The sequence below is a fragment of the Myotis myotis genome, unplaced genomic scaffold, assembly GCF_014108235.1.
Source record: "Myotis myotis isolate mMyoMyo1 unplaced genomic scaffold, mMyoMyo1.p scaffold_m19_p_22, whole genome shotgun sequence".
Taxonomy (NCBI): domain Eukaryota; kingdom Metazoa; phylum Chordata; class Mammalia; order Chiroptera; family Vespertilionidae; genus Myotis; species Myotis myotis.
In genome coordinates this window covers 5035415-5042134 of record NW_023416327.1, presented here as the reverse complement: position 1 = coordinate 5042134, position 6720 = coordinate 5035415, and the positions used below count along the sequence as shown (strand labels likewise).

Genomic DNA, 6720 nt, shown 5'->3' with positions numbered 1-6720 from the left:
TGGACTAAATGTTCCAATCAAAATACACGGGGTAGTTGAAAGAATTAGAAAACATGGCCCACATGTATGCTGTCTATAAGAGACTACCTCAAAACAAAAGGTTCACACAGACTGAAAGTGAGTGAATGGAAATAAATTCCATGGAAAGGAAACAAACAAATAATGCTGGAGAGGCAGTATTCATATCTGACCAAATAGACTTTAAAACAAAGGCCATGAAGGAGATAATGACAGTCAGTACATATTACTAAAGGGATCAATCCAACAATAAGACATAACCATTGTAAACATATATATACTCTATATAGAAGCACCTAAATATATACTTATTTATTTATTTGTAATTATTATTTATTGTTGAAATTATTACATATGTCCTCTTTTTCCCCAATGACTCCCTCCAGCCCTGCCCCGCCCCCCACTCCAGAAGTTTAACACCCCATTGTCTGTGTCCATGGGTTATGTATATATGCATACAAGGTTTTTGATTAATTACCTCCCTGCCATCCACCCTTGCCAGCCTTCCCTCTGAGAATCCACAATCTGTTTCATGCTTCCATGTCTCAGGATCCACTCTGTTCATCAGTTTATCTTGTTACATAGATTCCACATATGATTGTGATCATTTGATACTTTTCTTTTTCTGACTGTCTTAGTTCGCTTAGCATGATACTCTCCAGGTCCCTCCATGCTGTCTCAAAAGGCAAGAGAGTGTTGTTTTTTACTGCTGCATAGCATTCCATGGTGTAAATGTACCACAGCTTTTTTAACCACCCATCTATACCTATGGGCACTTGGGCTGTTTCCAGATCTTAGCTATTGTAAATTGTGCTGCTAAATACATAAGGATGCATGCATTCTTTATGATTGGTGCTTTGGGTGTCTAAGGATATATTTCTAGAAGTGGGATCACTGGTTGAAATGGCATTTCCATATTTAATTTTTTGAGGGAACTCCATACTGTTTTCCTTAATGGCTGCACAGTCTGCAATCCCACCAACAGTGCACTAGAGTTCCCTTTTCTCCACATCCTCCCAGGCACGTGTAATTTGTTGATTTGTTGATGATAGCTATTCTGACAAGTGTGAGGTGATACCTCATTATTGTTTTAATTTCCATCCCTCTGATGATCAGTGACTTTAAGCATTCATTCATATGTCTCTTGGCCATCTGTGTGTTCTCTTTGAAGAAGTGTCTATTTTGGTCCTTTGCCCATTTTTTAATTGGATTGTTTATCTTTTGTTAAGTTGTATGAGTTCCTTATATATTTTGGATATTAACCATTTATCAGATATATCATTAACAAATATGTATAGTATAGTCTTTCATACATTGGACTATCTTTTCATTTTGTTGATGGTTTCTTTTTCTGTGCAAAAGCTTTTTATTTTGATGTAGTCCCATGTACTTATTTTCTCCTTAGTTTCCATTGTCTTAGGAGCTGTATTGGTAAACATATTGCTATGGGAGATGTCTGAAGTATTTGCTGCCTATGGTTTCTTCTAGGACTTTTATGGTTTCACAACTTATATGTAAGTATTTTTTCCATTTTGAGTTTATTATTTTATATGGTGAAGGTTGGTGGTATAGTTTCATTTTTATGCATGTATCTGTCCAATTTTCCCAACACCATTTATTGAAGAGACTCTCTTGACTCCACTGCATGCTCTTGCCTCCTTTGTCAAATATTATTTGAGGGTAATAACCTAGATTGACTTCTGAATTCTCTGTTCTGATCTATATCCTTCTTCTTGTGCCAGTCCCAGGCTGTTTTGATTATGGTGGCTGTGTAATATAACTTGAAATCTGGTATTGTGATTCCTCAAACTTTGTTTTTCTTTATCAAAATTGCCACAGCTATTCAGTGTCTTTTTTTGATTCCATATAATTTTTTAGAATATTTGTTCTAGGTCTGTGAAATATGCCTTTGGTATTTTAATAGGAATTTCATTGAATCTGTAGATTTTCTTGGGTAGTATGGACATTTTAATGACGTTGATTTTACCAATCCATGAACATGGTATATTCTTCCAGTTGTTTATATCTTCTCTTTTCCTGGAAACAAATGAAAATGAACACAAAACAACCCAAAATCTCTGGAACACAGTAAAAGCAGTCCTGAGAGGGATGTTCATAGCACTACAGGCTCAAAAAAACAAGAAAAATCAGCAATAAACTATTTAACCCTACAATTTAAAGAAACAGAAAGAGAATAACAAGAAAATCCCTGAGTAATTAGAAGAAAGAAAATAATAAATGTTAGAGAAGAAATAAATAGCATAGTAACTAAAACAAACAAACAAAAATATCAATGAAACCAAGAGCTGGTTCTTTGAAAAAAAATAAATAAAATTGATGAACCATTAGCCAGACTCATCAGGAAACAAAGAGTGACCCAAATAAAAAAAATCAGAAATGAAAGTGGAGAAGGAACCACTGACAACACACATAATTACAAAGGATTGTAAGAAAATACTATGAACAACTATATGCCGATAAGCTGGACAATGTGGATGAAATAGGCAAATTCCTAGAAAAATATAATCTCCCAAAACTGAATCAGGAGAAATCAGAAAACCTGAATAGGCCAATAACAACTGATGAAATAGGAGCAGTAATAAAAAACAAACAAACAAACAAACAAAAAAATACTCCTACCAAACAAAATCCCAGGTCCTATGGCTCCACAGAGGAGTTTTACCAAACATTAAAAGAAGAACTAACACATATACTCCTCAAAACTATTTCAACAAACTCAAGAGAAAGAAACACTTCTGAACTCTTTTTATGAGGCCAGCATTATCCTAATTCCAAAACCAGATAAAGACATTACAAATAAAGAGAATTACAGACCAATATCTCTGATTAATATAGATGCTAAAATACTCACAAAATTTTAGCAAGTCAGATCCAGCAATACATTAGAAAAATTATACACCATGACCAAGTGGGATTTATTCCAGGGATGCAAGGCTGCGATATTTGTAAATCAATAAATGTGATACATCACATAAACAAGTTAAAAGATAAAAATCACATGATCATATCAATAGATGCAGAAAAAGCATTCAACAAAATCCAAGAACTATTTTTGATAAAAACTCTCACTAAAATGGTAATAGAAGGAGCATATCTCAACATGATAAAGGCCACATGTGACAAACCTGCAGACAACATCATACTCAATGGGTAAAAACTAAGAGCATTTCCCCTAAGAATAGGAACAAGACATTGATGTCCACTTTCACCACTCCCATTCAACATAGTACTGGAAGTCCTAGCCACAGCAATCAGACAAGAAGAAACAAAAAGCGTTCAAATTGGAAACGAGGAAATAAAAAAAAATCTCATTAATTGCAGATGATATGATATTGTACATAAAAAACCCTAAAGACTCCACCAAAAACCTACTAGATTTAATAAATGAATTTGGCAATGTAGCAGGGTACAAAATCAACACCCCCAAATCTATGGCTTTTTTATACACCAATTAAAGGCCCAGTTCACGAATTCATGCACCAGTGGGGTCCCTCGGCCTGGCCTGTAGGGATTGGGCTGAAACCAGCTCTCTGACATTCCCTGAGGGTTCCCAGATTGCAAGAGTGTAGTTCTTGGGTGACACACCCCAGAATCGGGCTCCCCATTCTCTGATGCTGTGTGCTTCACCTTAGAACCGCAACTTCCAAATCACTGCAGCTCAACAGCTCCTTCATTGACCGTCTGCCCCTGGTGGTCACTGCGTGTCATAACTACTGGTCGGAGTTTCTGCCCCGTTGTGGTTATTGAACGTCACAGTTATTGGTCAGATGGTTAGACTGTCGCTTAATATATATATATATATATATATATATATATATATATATATATAATTTAGATATTTAATATAAATTATATATTATATTAAATATTTATATATTTAATATATAATAAATTCTCAGAGAAACTAAACAAACAATCCCATTTACGATTGCAACAAAAAATTAAGATACTTAGGATTAAACTTAACCAAGAAGGCAAAAGGACTGTACTCAGAAAACTATCTATACTAATAAAAGGGTAATATGCTAATTAGACTCGGTCAACTGGACATCTTCTGGATGTCTGACTTCCTTCCAGAGAAAGCCATGGTGGTGGGGGCCAAGACAGAGGTGGTTAGGGCGATCAGGCTGACAGGGGGGCCTTTAGGGGGTGATCAGGCCAGCAAGCAGAGGTATTTAGGGGGTGACCAGGCTGGCAGGGGGGCAGTTAGAGGGTGACCAGGCCAGCAGGGGGGCAGTTGGGGTCAATCAGGCTAGCAAGCAGAGGCAGTTAGGGATGATCAGGCAGGCAGGCAAGCAGTTAGGAGCCAGCAGTCCTAGATTGCGAGAGGGATGTCTGACTGCCGGTTTAAGCCCCATCCTTCAGGGATCAGGCCTAAAGCAGCAGTTGGACATCCTTTGAGGGGTCCCAGATTGGGGAGGGTGCAGGTGGGGCTGAGGGACCCCCTCACCCATGCACAAATTTCGTGCACCGGGCCTCCAGTACATGTATATTTAAAAAACACCTTTCAGTGTACTTTACAGGAAAGGAAGACAGCAATACAGTGATAGTGGAGGACTTTAACATCCCACTATCATTACTGGATAGATACCCCAGACAAAAATTAACAAGGAGATAGCAACCATAAATGGCATACTGGATCAGATGGATTTAATTTATATTTACAAAACATTTCATCCCAAAGTAGCAGAATATACATTATTCTCAAGTGCACATGGAACATTCTCAAAGATACACCACATGTTAGGACACAAAATAATTCTTAAGAAACTGAAGAAGATGGAAATCATACTAAGCATCATCTTGGATCACAATAACATGAAACTAGAAATCAACTAAAATAAAAATAAAACTCAAAGACATTCCAATTTATGGAGGTTAAATAGTGTGACATTAAACAATGAATGAACTATCAGAAGAAAAAGAAGAAAAGCCCAGAGTAAGTAGAAGGAGGAAAACAATAAAAATCAGAGCAAAAAATAATCTAAAAAGTAGAATCTAAAAAACAACTAATGTTTTTAGAATGTTTACATAGAATCTAAAAACTAATGTTTACATAGAATCTAAAAAAACAAAACAAAACAAAAAAACAAAAACACACAATAAATAAAAAGATCAATAAAACCAAGAGTTGGTTCTTTGAAAAGATAAATAAGATTGATAAACTTTTTTAAATTTTATTTTATTGTTTAAAGTATTACAAGTAGTAGTACATATGTCTCCTTTTTTCCCCCTATTGACCTTCCCCTGGCCTCCCCTACACAGCCCCCCCCCCCACATGCTCTTACCCCACCCCCCACCCCCCGGCCCAGTGTCTTGCCTCCATTGGTTATGCTTATATAACACCCTCCCAGTGTTCCCGCTGTGACAGTCTGTTTAATGCTGCTCTGCCTCTGTATCTATTTTTGTTCATCAGTTTATAATGTTCTTTATTATCCATAAATGAGTGAGATCATGAGGTATCTTTCTGTCACTGACTGGCTTATTTCACTTAGCATAATGCTCTCCAGTTCCATCCATGCTGTTGCAAATGGTAAGAATTCCTTCTTTTTTACAGCAGCATAGTATTCCATTGTGAACTTTTAGCCAGACTTACCAAAAGACAAAGAGAGCAGACACAAATAAATAAAATCAGAAATGAAGAGGAGCAGTAACAACTGACATCACAGAAATAGAGAATTGTAAGAAAATTCTATGAACAATTATATGTCAACAAATTGGATAACCTGGACAAAATGAACAAATTCTTAGAAACAAACAATCTTCCAAAATTGAATCAAGAAGAATCAGAAAACCTGAAAGAGTGATTACAACTAATGAAACTGAAGCAGTAATAAAAACAAAAACTAATCTGCAGCAAACAAAAGTCCTGACCCCAACAGCTGCTTCCAGGTGAATTTTACCAAACATTCAAAGAACTATTGGTAATACCTATCCTCAAACTATTCCATTAAATTCAAGAGGTGGGAAGACTTCAAACTATTTTTATAAGGCCGGCATTATCTAATTCTAAAACCGGTTAAAGACAATGCAAAAAGAGAAAATTATAGGTCCACATTCCTGGTGGTAGATATTAAAATCCTCAAGAAAAAATTAGCAAAACAGATCCAGCAATACAATAAAAAGGTATACCATGTCCAAGTGGGTTTTATTTTGGGAATGCAAAACTGATGCAATATCCCCAAATCAATAAATGTGATTCATCATACAAGCAAAATGAAAGATAAAAATTTCATGATCATATCAATAGATGCAGGAAGTGCTCGCTTCGGCAGCACATATACTAAAATTGGAACGATACAGAGATTAGCGTGGCCCCTGTGCAAGGATGACATGCAAATTCATGAAGCGTTCCATATTTAAAAAAAAAAATAGATGCAGGAAAATAATTTGATAAAATTCAACAGCCATATGTGATAAAAAACTGTCAGCAAGATGAGATAAGAGAGAACATAGCTAAACATAATAAAGGTCATATACTTAATATGAAAAACCCACAGCCAATATCATACTCAATAGGTAAAAAATAAAACGGTCCCCTTAAGATCAGGAACAAGACGTGGATGTCCACTTTCACCACTCTTACTCAACCTAGTGCTGGAACTCCTAGCCACGGTAATCAATTAAAAGAAATAAAAGACATGCAAATTGGAAAGGAGGAAGTAAAACTGTCATTACTCA

At 36.1% G+C, this 6720-nt stretch overlaps 1 non-coding gene across 1 annotated transcript; it reads left to right on the top strand.

The window, feature by feature from the left end:
* The first annotated feature begins 6298 nt into the window (after nucleotides 1-6298).
* Nucleotides 6299-6402, top strand: LOC118679151. Its single transcript, XR_004975146.1, has one exon. It is a non-coding gene; the product is annotated as a U6 spliceosomal RNA (small nuclear RNA).
* The last annotated feature ends 318 nt before the right edge of the window (nucleotides 6403-6720 follow it).